This window comes from Capricornis sumatraensis, chromosome 11 (assembly GCF_032405125.1).
Source record: "Capricornis sumatraensis isolate serow.1 chromosome 11, serow.2, whole genome shotgun sequence".
Classification (NCBI taxonomy): Eukaryota; Metazoa; Chordata; class Mammalia; order Artiodactyla; family Bovidae; genus Capricornis; species Capricornis sumatraensis.
In genome coordinates, this window is record NC_091079.1 from 12,463,803 (window position 1) to 12,485,202 (window position 21,400).

The 21,400-nt window shown below is 40.9% G+C and overlaps 1 protein-coding gene and 1 pseudogene across 1 annotated transcript in view; both read right to left on the minus strand.

Annotated features, from left to right (window-relative positions):
* ADGRB3 (adhesion G protein-coupled receptor B3) overlaps nucleotides 1–21,400 on the minus strand; it is an 878,910-nt gene that overhangs the window by 737,172 nt on the left and 120,338 nt on the right. The window lies entirely within an intron of this gene.
* LOC138088688 (cAMP-dependent protein kinase type I-alpha regulatory subunit pseudogene) lies at nucleotides 351–19,860 on the minus strand (annotated as a pseudogene).

The window sequence follows — 21,400 nt, forward strand, 5'->3', positions numbered from 1 at the left end:
CAATCACTTTAAAGATCCTGCACTATTACATCACGGGTCTATGGTAACCCACGTGGTGCAGGGTCTGATTTCACCAGAAAGCATGGCCGGCAGGGCCCAGGGTGGATACTAACACTGCACACAGAGATATAGGAACAGCAAGGACTCTATAGCACTCTTCCTATTTATTTTACTTTGTAGGCACACTCAGTTAATGTTCCCAAATGAAAACAGTGCTGTAAATGCAATTTTAATGGAAACCAAGAAGCTGCGATGCCAGCGGCCACCTGTCCCTGCAAAGCGGGACAGAGCCCATCTGCGTGGAGAATCTGGATGGGGAGAGGCAAGCAGGGAGGCACAGGAGGCGGACTTCAGACAGACAGGGACACAAAACTGCTGTGCTGCTGGAGGTTTCATTTGAAGACGTCCAAGCTCAGGCTGAAAACACATTCCAACCTCCGCGGGTCCAGCCTGACACGCTTCAACAGGCCACGCGCAACCAGGGTGGCAGCAGGTGAACAATTCATCAGCAGAGCAATTTCTCCAAAACAATCTTCCCACTTCAACAAATTCTCCATTTTCTGACCGACGGCTCAGCATAGCAGCTGAATCCTCTAAAACAAAGAAGAACTCCTCCTCTGGTTCTCCCTGCACCAGTCTTCTGCCTGTCTTTAGCCTGGATCGGTCCCATGGCACCAACTACCCTGAGATGTTCCCACTTGTCCAGAGATGCTAAAATAAATCCTTTGCTAAAAGACTCCTCACATATCTTCAGGTTTCTCAGCATGCCTCCTGGGAGGATCCTTCTAGAGTTGTCTTGGGGCGATGCCTCACAACTTCACATCTGTCTCAGCCTTGAAAGTGGCTGCTCTAGGTGCTTCACGATCGAAGCAATTTCCCCAACGCTCCTTCCTTCCCCAACACTGGTTGCCCATTCACTGTTGACACAGACTTCCATTTCTCCTTGATCAATCACAGTTATTCCCTTCATGATCCTGCTGAATGACAGTCTCTCCAGCAATAAAGGAAACTGGAAACATGGCATCAAAATGACTGCTTCTCTCACTATCATCAAGCTGTGAAAACAGCACATTCTTTTCAACAGCTTTAGCTAAAGCAGCCATTGCTCTTGTAACCTTCTGGTCCAACCTTCCTAACATAGGACGCAGCATCTTGCTTAGTGTAGACCTCAGCGTGGATGGCAACTTGTCACCACCAACCCCTCACCGCTGGGTTGGTTGGAGGGAGAGAGACTTCATCCTTCCTTGAGTCTGCACAAGAGCCTGCTTTCTGCAGATTCTGGATCCGTTTTGCCTCCTTATTCTCCAGTCTCTCAAAGTATTCCCTGACGAATGCCGTGGCCTCTCCGGCCATGCAGTGCACAGCTGCATGATGGAGTCTTTGAAAAGGGCCTGCATGTGTGCTTCTGGTCGTAGAGCTCACGTTCTCAGGGGCTGCGCTCCTCCTCAGCAGAGGTGCCACCAGGAGCCAGGGCTCTCTTCCGTCCCAGCGGTGGCCAGCGGAGCGCCCTCTCCTGGCCCGTCTTCACTCAGTGAGCATCACTGATACTTGTGTGTATGGATTCTGTTCGCCCCATAAATCATGGATGGTGCATGAATATTGGATATTAATTTGCTTCTTGTTTCTCCCATCACTAAAAGGTTTTGCAGGTATGTACCAGATTTACTCATTGCACTATAACTTAATCAATCAAGACCAGAAAGTCACACATGTATAGCATATGCTTGACTCTTGGGTCAAAAACATCAGAGGTGCATCTTGAACTTGACCTGCAAAGCTCAAGAGCGCCAGACAACTGAACCTATCTTCCCATTTCACATATTTCTCTTTATTTAGACTGTATATTCTGAGACTCCCTATACCTTCCTATATCAGGAATATTCTACTATAACTGAAAAGCCTTTTTTAGGCTAAGTCAATTCTTAAAATTCCAAAAAACCTTTTTTGGGCTAAGTCAATTCTTAAAATTCCTAATTAAGCTAATTTCCTATGCCACTTTTAATTTCTTATAGTACTTATAATGCATAGCTTGTGATTTATTTATATATTACCTACAGATCACCTCAATTTTTCATGTACACATTTTTATCCAATTACATAGGTTCCTGAAAGCTAGAACTTTTGTTATAAATATATTAATTTTCTATGCTATCTGGCATAGGCTGATATGAGACGAATAGTCAGCTAATGATAATTGAATTAACACAGAATTATAGGAAATACATAATTAGCAGCCAGTTGTTCATGTCGTTACATCACAACCTTAGGGCCTTTATGTTACACACACACAGGATTTACAGTGGTGTCACACACAAAGTTTGTACTCATAAATATACACTTAATACATACTTATATACTTATTAGCAATACTTAATAATAGAATGTGAAGTCGCCCAGTCATGTCCAACTCTTTGTGACCCCATGGACTGTAGACCACCAGGCTCCTCCATCCATGGAATTTTCTAGGCAAGAGTACTGGAGTTGGTTGCCATTTCCTTCTCCAGGGGATCTTCCCAACCCAGGGATCGAACCCAGGTCTCCCACATTGCAGGCAGACGCTTTACCATCTGAGCCACCAGGGAATCCCAATAATAGAATATATATTACTTTAAAAAATAATTGCAATATGTCTTCTCCCTTAAATTCTCTCTCCACTTAAACAGATTTTTCTAGCAGTGAATGGACTCCGATTTTGACAATGGCTACAAACAGATGTGGTAAAGAACCCTCTTGCCAATGCAGGAGACATAAGAGAGGTGGGTTTGATCCCTGTGTCAGGAAGATCTGCAGCAAAAGGAAATGGCAACCCACTCTGGTATTCTTGCCTGGAGAATCCCATGGTTAGAGGAGCCTGGAGGGCCACGGTCCATAGAGTCACAAACAGTTGGACACAACTGAAGGACTCAGCACACACATAGCTCAAACAGATGGGAAACTATGGATAGGATGTATTTTTCTTTTTAAAACTGTCAGGTTTTCCTAGTTCTCTACAGGTTGTACTTTAAATAATTTCAGTGCAAAATGCTTCCTTGATATGGGGGAAATTTTAATAAGCCTTTTGGTTATGTAAATGTGTTATAATACCTAGGAGACAGGCATTTTGCATAATAATATGTTTTAAATAAGTTTCTTCCTTTCTCCATGAATTTACATGTCTGCCGTTTTATCATTTTATTTTATTTAACTTGGAGGCTGAGCTGTGACTGGGCAAAAGGGAAGTGAGGGGACTTATTTTCCTCTGCTTAGCCTTGGCAGATTAAGGTCAACGCAGCAGGGGGTGGGCATGGGGTCGGGGTGTGCACAGACTGGGGGCAACCTGGGTAAGGACAGTCTTATTGACAGAGGATGAACTGGCCTCTGAAATACAGAAGACGACTCAGCAAGGAGTGCCCAGCAAGGGACAAGTCTTGTCCTATGCAGCCTAAGAGCAGCAATATGGAGCCTGGAGTTGGAGTCATTCTTGCCCATGTGGTGCTTTCTGGAAGTCGTGTGAGACAGCAGAGCTTGGATCCAGCTATGCTCTGAGTCATGCGCTTGGTGAGACAGCTGTCCAGGAGAGAAACAGCCACCCCGGGAGAGACAGGCTGCACATGAGGGGCAAGAGAAGCTTCCAAAAAGGGTCAGTTCTCAGTAACCCGGTGCAGATGGGTGGGATAGGGTAGAACTCCAATTCCCAGAAATACATGGGAAATGGAGCCTGGTAAAGGTCACACTTCTGCAGCCAGGCCTGCTGCAAATTAGACAGTGGCTGTTCAGGCATTAAAGGCTGAAGGCTGCAACTGCAGTTACATGCTTTGAAACTGTACATTTTTCTGGCTCATATTATACACATCATCCACCAACCCATAACTCCCATTAGTCAGCTCCTGCACCACCAGTCTCTCCCTTTGTCAAAGGTGGGTAAGAAAATACATTAAAAGAAGGCCTGAATGAATCATCCTCATGATTTATTTACAGATACCATACAGCGCTCTGATTGCAAGATCCCTATATTATGCATTATAACTGTTTCAAGGCAATAACACTCCAAGGGTTCTCTAAATGTGGGTCCAAACTAACAAAACAGGTTATAAAAAGAAAGGCAGAGGTGAATGGAAGTCTCCCAGAATAAAGAAAATTGTTAAATGCCAGAGAGAAAAAAAAATGCTATGGCCAAAGTTCTATGCAGAGATAAAATTAAAAATTAATTGACAAGGTATCTGTTCATACAAATCTCCTGCAGTGCAAATACACAGAAGAACTATATCTGATAACACAGACAAATAAAGGTTAATGTAATCTATGCATTCATTTATTTATAGGCATTAAACAATGAGAATGGATCTTTCCTGGTGACTCAGTGGGAAAGAAACTGCCTGCCAATGCAGGAGACTTGGGTTTGATCCCTGGGTTGGGAAGAGCCCCTGGAGAAGGAAATGGCAACCCACTCCAGTATTCTTGCCTGGGAAATCCCATGGACAAAGAAGCCTGGCAGGTTATAAAAGAGAGGGACACAACTTAGCTGCTAAACAACAACAGCAGCAAACAATGCGAAAGCAAAGGCATTCTTCTTGTGGCAATAAATAACACATATGCCCTATTTTGATTGACCTTCTTCCACTAATTCCTCCGATCCTCAGTTACGTAGGCTGAAACTGTGTACTCGATATTGTATAGTTCAGAAACATATGCTGCTGCTGCTGCTGCTGCTAAGTCGCTTCAATCGTGTCCAACTCTGTGCGACCCCATAGACGGCAGCCCACTGGGCTCCCCTGGCCCTGGGATTCTCCAGGCAAGAACACTGGAGTGGGTTGCCATTTCCTTTTCCAATGCATCAAAGGGAAAAGTGAAAGTGAAGTCGCTCAGCCGTGTCCGACTCTTAGTGACCACATGGACTGCAGCCTACCAGGCTCCTCCTTTCATGGGATTTTCCAGGCAAGAGTACTGGAGTGGGGTGCCATTTCCTTCTCCGTCAGAAACATATAAAACCTTTTATAGTAATTCAGTGATCACAAGACTTAGTATTTAATGAAAGACCCTTGTTTAATATGAACTTCAATATAAAATATTCTGAAACTCCCTACTTCCTTTTAGAGCAATGGTTTTTATTCTTACCACAAAACATGTGGATAGTGATGTTTATGGAAGCAATGTTAATTACTGAATTTCAGTAAAGCCAGTTTCATAATACATATGCTGAAATTTTAATGCAATCTTTTTTTCAGTGAGTAGCATGGCATAAAATGGAAATTCAACCAAATATTCTGGCTACCAGAGATATTTTATGTCTATTAATTGGGTTACCAATTAATCAAGAATTAGAGCACACTATTATAGTCAATTCTTCAATTTTGATAAAGTTTCATTGTTTATGAAAACGATTGTGCTTCAGAAGATTAAATTACTACACCATCATATATGTCTATCAATATCCTTAGAGATGTTTAGAAATACTATACACCAGGTATTGAAGGCTTTACCCTAAGTTGACTACTCTGACTTGTTTTTCAGTAGTCACAAAATTTGACTTAGAATGCTTTATATTCTGCAACTATGAAACTATTATTGCTGCAAATGTTAGCAGTATTTCTTTCTTCCTGACAGCCAGCCTGTCCAGTGTTACTGCACAGATTCACACAGACATAAAACTTAATCATGATACAGGTATTTGCAACCACTTCTATTCAACGTTACAATACTAGACTAATTTGCATGCAGCATTGCCAACGAAATGCTAATACTGCTAATGACAATTCTCACCAAATGCTAATATGAATACCGTGGGGACTCTGTTGCCAAGAAAACACTCAGCTAGATAATTTTATTTCTAGGTTTCACAATCTCCCATAAACTATTCACAGATTCTTTCATTTCACATATTTTTTTGAAAACATTAACATTCTTACCTACTCTGACTACTGCCAAATGTGCAAATGCCATTGGCTAAAATGGTTCCATTTATAGTACTTAGACGAATTACGCTAAAGTATATGGAAATGGTGTATCAGTTTCTGAGTCGATTCAAGGAAAGTCCTTCTGTCACTTGAAAATGTATAGGTTCAAATGAATGAAAAGAATAATTGATTAAAAAGCATGTCATCAGACAGCAACGCATTCTTAATGAATTGCTCCATTACCACAAACTCTGCCTCGAATACGAATGTTATAGAAATGCTTGCCTTTGAGTGCCTTCACTACTTTTGCTGCTCACTGCACATGTATGGTGGAGAAGGCAATGGCACCCCACTCCAGTACTCTTGCCTGGAAAATCCCATGGACGGAGGAGCCTGGTGAGCTGCAGTCCATGGGGTCGCTGAGAGTCGGACACGACTGAGCGACTTCACTTTCACTTTCATGCATTGGAGAAGGAAATGGCAACCCACTCCAGTGTTCTTGCCTGGAGAATCCCAGGGATGGGGGAGCTCGGTGGGCTGCCGTCTATGGGGTCGCACAGAGTCGGACACGACTGAAGCGACTTAGCAGCAGCAGCAGCAGCAGCACATGTACGGACGATTCATTACCCTGAGAAACAAAGGAGAGGCTCACATTCTCATAAGACTATTTTTCTGTCCACATGGCCAGAGTCTTCATTTAGATAGGCTATTTTACACCAAAAGCATTTTTTCATATATAAAATACAGATTAATATATAAATTCAAGCATCACATGTGACTGGATAATTTAATTCACAGAAGGTAATTTAATGTCCTGTTTCCATGGGCCTCCCTGCCTCCTGTCTGGTCCAGCTGAGCCCTGTGTAAGCCACCCTAGTACATGCTGCCATAACAAGACAGTGACTTATGGCAGCTGTGAGATGACTCGGAGCCTGCTGCTTTCATGACTCATATTCTGTCCAATAGACACAACAGCCCAATGAGAAAGCAAGCTCACTGATCCATGGGGGGAAACACTGGACCACTGGACTAACAGCATGAAGTGGAATATGAGAGGATGTGAAAGTCAAATTATCTTCAAAGAATATTAAATAAAATTAAAATCTGTTTAAAAGGATTAGGATTAGAGAAAGTCAAAACAGTTACTAAAGAAATCAAATGAAAGTTTTCCGAGACTCTAGAAAAACTTAAAAGGTGAAAAAAAAAAAAAAAAAAAACAGAAGAAAGCCCAGGGATAAATAATAAAATGCTCTACTAGAAACAGAAGAGTGAAAACAGAGAACATTTTCACACCAAAGAAAGACAAGGCTGAAGGGCCAGTGAGATAACATTCATGTCCCAAGACTCTGTGGGTGAGCTGTATTAAGATACCAGAAGTAGAATTCTAATTACAACTGAGTATCACATGTCCCATTAAACAAACTCCAATTTCATTGATTATATAAAGATCACAAGCATTTCTATAAGCATTTCTAGATAAAGTTACATAAAGGGTTCCTATAAAGTAATAAAGAGATAGTAACAACCATAATTCAGAGTCCTTTAGACTGGATGAAGCACAAACTGGAATCAAGACTGCAGGGAGAAATATCAATAACCTCAGATACTCAGATGACACCACCTTTATGGCAGAAAGCGAAGAACTAAAGAGCCTTTTGATGAAACTGAAAGAGGAGAATGAAAAAGCTGGCTTAAAACTCAACATTCAGAAAACTAAGATCATGGCATCTGGTCCCATCACTTCATGGCAAATAGGTGGGGAAACAATGGAAACTGTGAGACTATTTTTTGGGGCTACAAAATCGCTGCAGATGGTGACTGCAGCCATGAAATTAAAAGATGCTTACTCCTTAGAAGAAAAGTTATGACCAAACTAGACAGCATATTAAAAAGCAGAGATATTACTTTGCTAACAAAGGTCCATCTAGTCAACTATGGTTTTTCCAGTAGTCATGTATGGATGTGAAAGCTGGACTATAAAGAAAGCTGAGTGCTGAAGAATTGATGCTTTTGAATTGTGGTGTTGGAGAAGACTCTTGAGAGTCCCTTGGACTGCAAGGAGATCCAACCAGTCCATCCTAAAAGAGATCAGTCCTGGGTGTTCACTGGAAGGACTGATGCTGAAGCTGAAACTCCGATACTTTGGCTACGTGATGCGAAGAACTGACTCACTGGAAAAGACCCTGATGCTGGGAAAGATTGAAGGTGGGAGGAGAAGGGGATGACAGAGGATGAGATGGTTGGATGGCATCACCGACTCAATGGACATGAGTTTGAGTAAACTCCAGGAGTTGGTGCTGGACAGGGAGGTCTGGTGTGCTGCAGTCCATGGGGTCACAGAGTGAGACAGGACTGAGCGACTGAACTAAACTGAACAGAACAATCATAACAAAAGAGCATAAGTTGGAAATGAACAAGAGGTATCTAGAAAATATACAAATCATACGATACATTAAAAATTACATTAGGAAACATTTATATTATGTCTTGTTAAACTACTGATATTATCCAATATTGGCAAGATTATACCAGATATGCTCAGGTTTTATGGAGGTTAATTTTTAGTACTGATTTTAAAAAAAGAAAAAAATTATAAATATACAAATCTGTGATTGAGAGTCACCTTACAGGAATGCATCAGTAAGAAAATTTGTACTGAATTGTTGACTACAATAAGACTTTACAATAAATATGCCCATCAATAGAGGAATGACTGACAAATGCTATGCTGTCAGTAACTGTGACATCACTATCATCAATATCATCTTTCTTACAAACTGTAATAAATAGACATAGAAAGAGAGCTGTATTATATTGTCAAGTGCAAAAGGCCAGCCACAACACCAAAGAAATAATAAGCTCTCACTGGGAAGAAAAGACTAACTAGATAAATGCGTGTGTATATGTACATATTTGTGTATATATATTTTCATATGTGTATATATTTATGTAATATATAGGGATTTTCTAAATTTATTTCAAAATATACAGAGATATAAGTATATGATGTAAGATATACAGGTGTATATGTACATATATGTGTGTATGTGTATATATAAATTTATAAGTATTTATACAGATATATAAAAATGACATATGTGTGTATATGATTTACAAGAATCCTGTAGGATAGAAATACATACTTATTTTTAAAGTTTATTTTTTTCAACTTCACAAAAATATTTTATCTATTTTTTGATATTTATAACAACTTTATTCATAATCATCAAAACTTGGATGCAACCAAGATGTCTTTTTAAAAATTTATATTGGAGTATAGTTGATTCACAATGTTGTGTGAGTTTCAGGTATACAAGAAAGTGATTCAGTTATACATATATATGTATCTATTCTTTTTTAAATTCTTTTCCCATTTAAGTTATACAGAGTATTAAGTACAACTTTCTATGTAGTTAAGAAACACATAAAGTGAAGTCGCTTAGTTGTGTCCGACTCTTGGCGACCTCGTGCACTGTAGCCCGCCAGGCTCTTCCGTCCATGGGATTCTCCAGGCAAGAATACTGGAGTGGGTTGCCATTTCCTCCTCCAGGGGATCTTCCCGACCCGGGGATCGAACCCAGGTCTCCCGCATTGCAGGCAGACGCTTTAACCTCTGAGCCACCAGGGAAGCCCTTAACACAGAATGGACCATCTTAACTATTAAGTATGCAGTTCAACAGTGTTAAGTATATTCACATGGTTGTGAAATTGCTCTAGAACTTTTTCATCTTGCAAATCTGAAATTCTATGCTTAATCTGACAGTAAACAACAGTTCCCCTTTCCCTATCGTCTTTCCATTATATCAGCTCAATTTTCAAACAAGAAACCCTACTTCTGAGAATGAAGTGTACAGACAGTGTTTTTATTGTCCTCTTCTCCCTCTGTCAGAGTCAGGTCCCAGAGGAGGCAGGAAAACTATCAGATTCATTGTTACATGTACATCACCTGTGATTGGAAGGCTCTGAAGTCCTTTTACATCATGAAGAAGCTACTCATTAGCAATGATCTGTGTTAAGACTGGGAAAAAAAAAAAAAAAACACCTAAGTAATTTATTTTCTAGGATTTCTCCAAAAGCCTGTTACAAGGTAATAGTAGGGAAAGAAATCACTGACTTGTAACTCTCATTTCAGAGAAAGTGTTGCTGTATTATTTTCTTCATGTTAGGTGAAACTCTTCATACAAGATATATGCATATTCAGCCCTGTCATTAAACTTTCAACAAAGGAATCTGTTTAAAATCTTTATGAGCTTTTTCATGTTGCCCTGCTTATCAAAGCAGTATCACCCAAGAATGATGATGAGAGAGTTTACACACTTAGATAAAATACCATAAGGAAAAGAATGCAAAGAAGATGGGAAAGATTTTTGAAGGCATTTCATCAGAAGCAATGGAGAAGGACATGGAAACCCATTCCAGTAGTCTTGCCAAGAGAATCCTGTGGACGGAGGAGCCTGGTGGGCTGCTGTCCACCAGGTCACGTAGAGTCGAACATGACTGAAGCGACTAGGCGTGCATGCATGCTTTGGAGAAGGAAATGGCAGCCCACTCCAGTGTTCTTGCCTGGAGAATCCCAGGGACAGAGGAGCCTGGTGGGCTGCCATCTATGGGGTTGCACAGAGTCGGACACGACTGAAGCGCCTTAGCAGGAGCAGCAGCAGCATCAGAAGCAAATATATTGAGGCTCTGAGGAATTAGCAACATGAATTCACGGTGCGCCCTCAAGAACCCAGTTTGCTGCAGTAGCCCTTCTCATCTGGGATCAAAAAAGGGACATGCCATGGTGTGTAGGAAGGTCAGGCTGCTTGTGTTCAAACGCCAGCACCACTCTGTGCTAGCGGTGTGACCTGTGTGACCTTGCGAAGCTGCCTTTATCTCCACTGCCTCAGTTTCATAATCTGAATCATGTAGATAAAAATAGTGTTTCTCAGAAAACCAAACTAGTTCACTTTTGCTGACAGTTCAGTTCAGCTCTCCAATTCCTTCAGCTAAACTTCAGATCATTGCTGCATGACAGAATGAGTGAAGTCGCTCAATCGTGTCCGACTCTTTGCGACCCCATGGACTGTAGCCTACAAGGCTCCTCTGTCCATGGGGTTTTCCAGGCAACAGTACTGGAGTGGATTGCCATTTCCTTCTCCATGGGATCTTCCCAACCCAGGGATTGAACCTAGGTCTCCTGCATTGTAGACAGATGCTTGACCATCTGAGCCACGGCTAAAAAACAACCACCAGCATACTCTCCAACTATGCTTCAGGTTCTACAAACTCACTCTTCGTTAACAGTGTAAGAGAAATGGAAGACAAGGTTGTGTTCCAAATTAAATTTTATATATTAAAAATAATTACTTCTGTCCTTCTACAGATACACTGAAGCTAGTTTTCCAAGACACACAGACACAAGTAACTACTACATTTTAACAACACATGATCTTGTAAAAGGATAATGTTGCAACTATTGCATATATGCTTTTAAAACAAAAGCTCATGTAAAAATAGATGCCGACATTGGGGTCCATACAAAACCACAGTTCCCTGAGGTTAATGGTAAAAGCTGACTTTTTATAGATTTTATTATTTTATTTTAGTTCATCTTTAGTTGATCTTCATCTTTCTTCAAAAGATATTTTATCTCTTTTTTTCGGTTTGTTTTTATGTTTTTATTGAAGTATACTTGATTTATAATGTGTCAGTCACTCAGTCGTGTCTGACTCTTTGCACCTCCAGACTATAGCCTGCCAGGCTCCTCTGTCCATGGGATTTCCCAGGCAAGAATACTGGAGTGGGTAGTCATTCACTTCTCCAGGGAATCTTCCCAACCCAGAGATCGAACCCGGGTCTCCTTCACTGCAGACAGATTCTTTACCATCTGGGTATACAGCAGAGTGATTCAGTTATACATACATACATAGAAATTTTTTCAGATGCTTTTCCATTATAGGTTATTACGAAATATTGAGTAGATTTCTCTATGCTATACAGTAAGTCTTTGTTGGTTATCTGCTTTATTTACAGTAGTGTGTATATATTAGGAGTTTGGGTTTAGCATACACAAGTTGGTTTTTAAGGTGTTTTTATTATCTAACTTTATAAGAATGCTTTTGTTTGTTTCTCGTTGCTATTTGTTTTCTCTTTATCACTTTATGGATTTGTGTACCCAGAGCCCTTCGAAAAGCTTGCCCAAACATTTAACACTGTATATAACTATAACGCTGAATATTCATTGGAAGGACTGATGTTGAAGCTCCAATACTGTGTCCACCTGATGCGAACAGCCAACTCATTGGAAAAGACTGTGATGCTAGGGAAGATTCAAGGCAAAAGGAGAAGATGGCAACAGAGGATAAGTTGGTTGGATGGCATCACCAATGCAATGGACACAAATTTGGGAAAACTCCAGGAGATGGTAAGGAAAGGGAAGCCTGGTGTGCTAGAGTTTGTGGGGTCGCAAGCAGTCAGGCACAGCTTGGGGACTGAACAGCAACATGATTATAAGTAGTACCGACTCCCACTCACTACAATATACCCTGAGATCTGTTCTGAAAAGAATTCTTTATTGATCAGCAGAAAGCAGCAGAAACAGAAACCATTATGTGTGCCCCGTCAAGTGTACAACATCTGATAAAATGGAGATGTTAGCAAGCTGCGTGAGGATCTCCTACTCTTGGATATTGGGATTCATCTCCTATGGTTGTACTTGTGTAGATAAATACTGTTGTTCACTTGAAAATGTTAAATCAGCATCTCCCTTAACAAGCTACAAACTTTGGCTATCAGTAGTCCAAAAAGTTGAATAAAAGCAAAGAAAACTACAGTAAGTCTCCTACATACAAATGTTTTATTCCAATAGCACATTTCTAGACCCAATTTGTTTCCATGTCCTACAAAGTTAGACTAGGTATCCAACTAGCACAATCAGCTAAATAGTACTGTACTGCAATAGGTTTGTAACACTTTTCACACAAATAATACATTTAAAAAACACAAAAAATCAAGAAAATATTTTCAATCTTACAGTACAAACCTTGAAAAGTACAGTAGTACAGTACAACAGCTGGCATACAGGGACTGGTATCAAGTGAACAGGCAAGAAGAGATACTGACTGAAGAAGAGAGAGGAAGTGGGAGACGGTAGAGCTGAAGGATTGTCAGCTACAATTGTAAGCTGCAATTCAATTCATGCCTGACATTGATAGCTCAAGTTCTGGTTCCTTGCTGGATTCAATTCTATCTAACCTTTGGCAAAAATGATTCAATGGCACCTGGGTAGCAGCTCTTTCTGTCCTTGTCATAGACGACATGGTAGCACTGGTTTGCACTCTGAACGGCTGTTGCAGCCTTCATGTACTGTTCTGTGTTCAGGTCCAGTGCCTCAAAAACTAACAGCACCTCCCCAGGTAAAGAAAACCCCCTGCCATTCCCTGCATCCTGAATCTCTTCAGTTCTTCAGTCACTTCTTCTTCCTGCTGTCTCTCTTCGTCTTTTCTCTGGGCCTCCAACTCCATCAGGTCTTCATCAGTAAGCTCCTTGTGTGCACAGCAAGGAGATCAAGGAAGTCTTCCTCTTGCAGTTCTGGCTTCATCTTCTTGCTGAGGCTCCGTGAGTTGCTCAAGACCTCTCTGGCCTCCTTACCCACCTTCTCAAATCCACAAAAATTGTGCCCAAACTGCAGACAAAGATTCTCCCAAACCCCATTCATGATGATGGCTGTAACCTGACACCAAGCAAAGTTAATGTTCTTATCACCTTGCAGTTGTTATAGTCCTTCCAAGTGAAAGTGAAAACCACTTAGTCATGTCCGATTCTTTGTGACCCCATGGACTGTAACCCATCAGGCTCCACCGAACATGGAACTTTCCAGACAAAAGTACTGGAGTGGGTTGCCATTGCCTTCTCCACGGGATCTTCCCAACCCAGGGATCAAACCCAGGTCTCCTGCATTGCAGGCAGACACTTCATTGTCTGAGCCACCAGGGAAGCCCATAGCCCTTCCAAAGTTGTTGCAATGTTGCTCCTGATTCATCACTCACCTTGCCTGACAAAAAGCATGACATGAATAATATATCTCCAAAGTCACTGTAACTCCCTGATTCACAGGTTGGATAGGCAATATAGTATTCTATGGCAGACACACTGCTGTGATGTTTGGATGAGTCATCCATGGATGACAGCCCGGGAGCACCGTCAAGCAGCAAAGTGGTGCTAAATCGGGTGTCCTTCTCCAACCAGTTCTTCTCTACCTTAAAGATAAAGTGGTAGAAAAACAAATCCTGGAAAATGGCTCGTGTAACCTCGGCCTTGGGGTGACTCTTCCACACAACAGGAAGAGAGCCTTTTCAAGGCTTCTGGATTCTCTGAATGATAAACTAAAAGAGGCTTCAGATTCACATTGTGGAAGCCTTGTCACTAAATTATACAGGTAGCATACCCTTTGCTGTTTTCAGCTTGGCGTCAACTTTTCCTCCTTACTAATGTAAGCGGTCTGGTATCTTCTTCCAGTACAGTCCTGTCTCAACCACATTAGAAACCTGCTCAGGTAAACATGTGCCTTCATCAGTAATTTCTCAAAGCATTTCAGGACGCTCTCTGGCAGCTACCAAATCTGCACTCACTGCCTTGACATTTAGCTTTACATTGTGAAGGTTGGCTCTAGCCTTAAACCGATGAAACCAGCCATGGCTGGCATTAAAAGATGCTCTGATGCTTCACCATATTTCTTCTTCAAGTCTTCATGAAGGCTTTCAGGTTTCTCTTGAATCAGCATCAAGCTGAGTAGGACGGGAGACTGATACTGACCCTGCATCTATGCACTGAAAAGTTTCTCCATCTCCTCCGTCACTTCTCCAAGCCTCTTATATTATCATCAACGTCATTGGCACAGCAGACTTCACATGTTCCATGATTGTGTCCCTGTTCTTTAGAATCTTGCCAGCAGTTGAATGGTTCATGTTATAAGAACAAGCAACAACTACCATCTTTTTGTCTCACGCTGCTCTCTCAATCATTTTCACTTTTGTTTCCAAGCACTTCTTAGCAGTACCAGCTACATCACCAGTGCTTTTATACTTGTTCCATACATCCTGGGCTTGAAATGAAGATACTGTACTGCTGTACTCTATACATAATACACAGTAAAGTACACAAAATCATAGCCACTTATAAAGGATGCACACACGTGACAATGCATGCCAGAGACATGAACTAATTTACATGATTAGACATGCAAATGCATGTTCTCATCTCTGCAAGTCTGCAACTTGAAGGTTCGTATGCAGGAGAATTACTGTATTTAAAACGAAGCAGGGGATATAACGAAACAAAATGACCACTGATATTTTAAACTCTCCAACAAATAACAAGGTATTGCATGAGATCTATTAATAATTAACCTACAATTTGAATACGTAAATATATGTTATGTATTTTAGTCCCATGATTTTTGAAAAATAAGTCAGAGTTAAGGACAATTCATATTCCCGGACAACTAACCATACCATATGTCTTTTTTTCCTAGAACTTCAACATCTCCCTGGTTCACTTGCAGCTGAGTTTATAATCACGAATTATAAATAGGCAGAAAAGAGTTTCCAAGGGCTCTTATCTGTGTCTCTACCATCCACATGCACACATACATACAGACTCGGGTTCTTTCATCTCCTGCAAGCTCCTAACTGAAGAAGGGCTCCCCAGTTGTACACCAGGATCCATTCTTTTCTCATCTATTTAAAAATAAGCTTTTATCCTCTTGGCTCATTATATCATCAAACTGTTCTTCTCTACAGAAAAATTCTCATCAGCATACTAAAGTATGCTCAACTTTCTCCCACCTTAAAAACAAATCACAACAAAACTGCATGAACATACATATTTTGCCAATATCTAGCTCATTGTCCCTTCCGAACAAAATGCCCAGAAGGAGTTGGTTCTTCCAATCACTCCCTTCCTATTCATTCTTCAAGCTAATCCACTCAGGTAGTGCAGATTTCTATCCTTGTATGAATCATCTCACTCAAGATATATGCAACAAAGAAGGAAAAAGGGACATTTTCAGGGGTGTCACTCCAGACATCATAAAGGTGCTTCCTGTTGCATATATTGGCTATGTGACTTTTGAAAAAGTGAAACGATATTTGGGATTCACTTATAAGAGATATCAATTTTTTTTTATTACTATTATCACCTATACTATAAGCACTCTTAAAATCACTGGAGATGGTGACTGCAACCATGAAATTAAAAGACACTTACTCCTTGGAAGAAAAGTTATGACCAACCTAGATAGCATATTCAAAAGCAGAGACATTACTTTGCCGACTAAGGTCCGTCTAGTCAAGGCTATGGTTTTTCCAGAAGTCATGTATGTATGTGAGTTGGACTGTGAAGAAGGCTGAGCTCCAAAGAATTGATGCTTTTGAACTGTGGTGTTGGAGAAGACTCTTGAGAGTCCCTTGGTCTGCAAGGAGATCCAACCAGTCTATTCTGAAGATCAGCCCTGGGATTTCTTTGGAAGGAATGATGCTAAAGCTGAAACTCCAGTACTTTGGCCACCTCATGCAAAGAGTTGACTCATTGGAAAAGACTTTGATGCTGGAAGGGATTGGGGGCAGGAGGAGAAGGGGACGACAGAGGATGAGATGGCTGGATGGCATCACTGACTCGATGGATGTGAGCCTGAGTGAACTCTGGGAGTTGGTGATGGACAGGGAGGCTTGGCGTGCTGCGATTCACGGGGTCGCAAAGAGTCGGACACGACTGAGCGACTGAACTGAACTGAACTGATGGCAGAAAGTGAAGAACTAGAGAGCCTCTTGAAAGTGAAAGAGGAGAGTGAAAAAGTTGGCTTAAAGCTCAACATTCAGAAAACTAAGATCATGGCATCTGGTCCCATCACTTCATGGCAAATAGATGAGGAAACAGTGACTGACTTTATTTTGGGGGGCTCCAAAATCACTGCAAATGGTGACTGCAGCCATGAAATTAAAAGACGCTTACTCCTTGGAAGGAAAGTTATGACCAACCTAGACAACATATTAAAAAGCAGTGACATTACTTTGCCAACAAAGGTCCATCTAGTCAAGGCTATGGTTTTTCCAGTAGTCATGAATGGATGTGAGAGTTGGACTATAAAGAAAGCTGAGCACTGAAGAATTGATGCTTTTGAACTGTGGTGTTGGATAAGACTCTTGAGAGTCCCTTGGACTGCAAGGAGATCCAGTTCATCCTAAAGGAGATAGTCCTGGGTGTTCACTGGAAGGACTGATGCTGAAGCTGAAACTCCAAAACTTTGGCCACCTGATGCAAAGAACTGACTCATCTGAAAAGACCCTGATGCTGGGAAAGATTGAAGGTGGGAAGAAAAGAAGATGACAGAGAATGAGATGGTTGGATGGCTTCCTGACTCGATAGACATGAGTTTGGGTAGACTCCGGGAATTGGTGATGGATGGGAGGCCTGGCATGCTGTGGTCCATGGGATCACAAAGAGTCGGTCACGACTGAGTAACTGAACTGAACTGATAATCACCTAATTGTAAGGTAAAACTTGGGTTGTAAAGAGAAATTTCATTTTTTCCTGAAAGGAAAGAAGTAACAAATAATTGTTAAAACATTTCCTCTTTATTTTATCTATTACAAAATCTACATATTAAATAATCACTTTGGTTAAGAAAAATTGCACGGAAGGGAAGAACACTTAGTGAGTTCATCACTGACCACCACAATGCTAGGTCATTGGTCATTGTTCATTTTACTGACCAACAGCAGAATGTGAAATGTTACCTCACATCCATTCCCTATTCTTCTCTTTCTTTTCCCCATGGAGGCATGCAGCCTGTTTACTGCCAATAAATTATGTCTTGTTCATCACTATTTTCTCGGAACCTAAAGCATCCATGAATGGTTTCATGCTGCTCAAGTAATATTTTCAGTAATTTTTCTTTGGGTTTTACTGAGAGAGAGTTGACATATATAACACTGTGTAAAGGTGTATTGCATAATGATTTGACTTAAATAGATCATGAAATGATTATCCCAGTAAGTTTAGTGACCATCCATCATCTCATAAAGATATGAAATTAAACAGAAATTATATTTTCCTTGTCATGTGGTCTCTTAGGATTCACTCTAATAAAAACTTTCACATACAACATACAACAGTGTTAATGATATTAATCATGGTGTACATTGCATTCCTTTCCTTTTCTTGATTGAGAACAGTACAGTACACATTTAGTTTTCTATCTTAGGAAGAGTTCCTTTCTGTCTCCTCTGCTGTATCCTCTCAATATCTTCAAATGTTAACGTTGGACAGACCCAGCTCATACTTCTCACAGCTCTTCCCTATTTAGAGTCATTTTCTTCTTAACACCACACAATTACATTTTAAATTTTAATCTTAACTATGCACTGACAATGGCAATAGCATTGCCATGGTAATGTCAAGGAATGTTCAAACTCCTGCAAAACTGCACTCATCTCACACGCTAGCAAAGTAATGTTCAAAATTCTCCAAGCTAGGCTTCAACAGTATGTGAACTGAGAACATGTGGATAGTCAAGCTGGATTTAGAAAAGGCAGAGCAACCAGAGATCAAATTGCCAATATCCCTTGAATCACAGTAAAAGCAGAAGAATTCCAGAAAAACATCTACTTCTGCTTCACTGACTATGCTAAAGTCTTTGACTGTATGGATCACAACAAACTGTGGAAAATTCTTAAAGAGATGGGAAGGAATATCAGACCACCTCACCTGCCTGCTGAGAAACCTGTATGCAGGTCAAGAAGTAAGCATTAAAAGAGGACATGGAACAATGGATAGGTTCCAAATCGGAAAAGGAGTATGTCAAGGCTGTATACTGTCACCCTGATTATTTAACTTATATACAGAGTACATCATGCAAAATGCCAGGCTGGATGAAGCACAAGCTAGAATCAAGTTTGCTGGGAGAAATATCAATAACCTCAGATATGCAGATGACACCATCCTTATGGCAGAAAGCAAAGAGGAACTAAAGAGCTTCTTGATGAAAGTGAAAGAGGAGAGTGAAAAAGTTGGCTTAAAGCTCAACATTCAGAAAACTAAGATCATGGCATCCCAACACTTCATGGCAAATAGAAGGGGAAACAATGGAAACAGTGAGAGACTTTATTTTCTTTGGCTCCAAAATCACTAGAGGTGGTGACTGCAGCCATGAAATTAAAAGATGCTTACTTCTTGGAAGAAAAGCTATGACCAACCTAGACAGCATATTTAAAAGCAGAGGCATTACTTTGCCAACAAACGTCCATCTAGTCAAAGCTATGGTTTTTCCAGTAGTCATGTATAGATGTGAGAGTTGGACTATAAAGAAAGTTGAGTGGCAAAGAATTGATGCTTTTAAACTGTGGTGTTGGAGAAGACTCTTGAGAGACCCTTGGACTACAAAGGAGATCCAAGCAGTCCATCCGAAAGGAAATCACTCATGAATATTCACTGGAAGGCCTGATGCTAAAGCTGAAACTCCAATACTTTGGCCAACTGATGCAAAGAACTGACTCATTTGAAAAGACCCTGATGCTGGGAAAGACTGAAGGCGGGAGAAGGGGTTGATAGAGGATGAGATGGTTGGATGGCATTCCCGACTCGATGGACATGAGCTTGAGTAAACTCCAGGAATTGGTGATGGACAGGGAAGCCTGGCGTGCTGCAGTCCATGGGGTTGCAAAGAGTCAGACACAACTGAGCGACTGAACCTATTCACTGACAACTTCACATTTTCATTTCTCCTTGGACCTTTGTGAAACTCCAGATTAGTGTACACAGGGACCTCTGTTATACATAGACAATGTGAAATATGTTTCCCAGATTTATTATGACCCAAACCAAATATAATCTTCTTGCAAAGACTGGGCTTCCTTATCTCATTAAGGTCAGCTTCCTTCTTATAGCTGCTCACCCCGAAGTCCTCAGGCCCTTCCTCGTTGGTTACACTCTTTCCTCTGTATTCCATATTGACTATTCAGGAAATCTCTGGCTCTTGCTTCTAAATATAGTAAGTCTCTAGTAATGTCTCACTGTCTCTACCATGTCTTATCACCACAGTTACTGCTCTCATTCAGTCCATCAACATGTTCTGTCCTGGGATATATGAATAGTCTCCCAGCTGGTCTCTTGGCTTCCGCTGTGGTCCTTCAACTGTTCTTAGCTCAGGGGCTAATGCAATTAAAATGTTTGTCAGATTACATCACTTCTCTGCACAAAATACTCTGAGAATTCCCATTTTATTGGCCCACTACAGGGACCTGAAGATGATACAAGTCCTGGACTCCGCTCATTACTCAGACTCCACCTGTGACAACTCCCTCCCCTACTCGGGTCATACACACCATGCAGACTCCCCTTCAAATCACCAGCAATGCTCTTATTTTATGTCTTTATACTTGTCATTTCATAACCATCTACCCCAAAATCTATCTGTCACGTCTACTGTATAACCCTCAGGGATATGATTTAGGTCATACCTGAATGGTCTAGTGGTTTTCTCTACTTTCTTCAATTTCAGTCTGAATTTGGCAATAAGGATTTCATAATCTAAGCCACAGTCAGCTCCTGGTCTTGTTTTTGCTGACTGTATAGAGCTTCCCTATCTTTGGCTGCAAAGAATATAATCAATCTGATTTTGGTATTGACCATCTGGTGATGTTCATGTGTTAGAGTCTTCTCTCATGTTGTTGGAAGAGGGTGTTTGCTATGACCAGTGCGTTCTCCAAGCAAAATGCTATTAACCTTTGCCCTGCTTCATTCCATATTCCAAGGCCAAATTTGCCTGTTACTCCAGGTGTTTCTTGACTTCCTACTTTTGCATTCCAGTCTCCTATAATGAAAAGGACATCTTTTTGGGGTGCTAGTTCTAGAAGGTCTTGTAGGTCTTCATAGAACCATTCAACTTCAGTTTCTTCAGCATTACTGGTTGGGGCATAGGCTTGGATTGCTGTGATATTGAATGGTTAGCCTTGGAAACGAACAGAGATCCTTCGATCGTTTTTGAGATTGCATCCAAGTACTGCATTTTGGAGTCTTTTGTTGACTATGATGGCTACTCCATTTCTTCTAAGGGCTTCTTGCTCACAGTAGTAGATATAATGGTCATCTGAGTTAAATTCACCCGTTCCAGTCCATTTTACTTCACTGATTCCTAAAATGTCGACATTCACTCTTGTCATCTCCTGTTTGACCACTTCCAATTTGCCTAGACTCATGGACCTGACATTCCAGGTTCCTATGCAATATTGCTCTTTATAGCACTGGACTTTACTTCTATCACCAGTCACATCCACAACTGGCTGTTGTTTTTGCTTTGGCTCTGTCTCTTCATTCTTTCTGGAGTTAGTTCTCCACTGACCTCCAGTAACATATTGGGCACCTACTGACCTGGGGGGTTCATCTTTCACTGCTATATATTTTTGCCTTTACAGACCGTTCATGGGGTTCTCTAGGCAAGAATATTGAAGTGGTTTGCCATTCCCTTCTCCAGTGGACCACAATTTTTC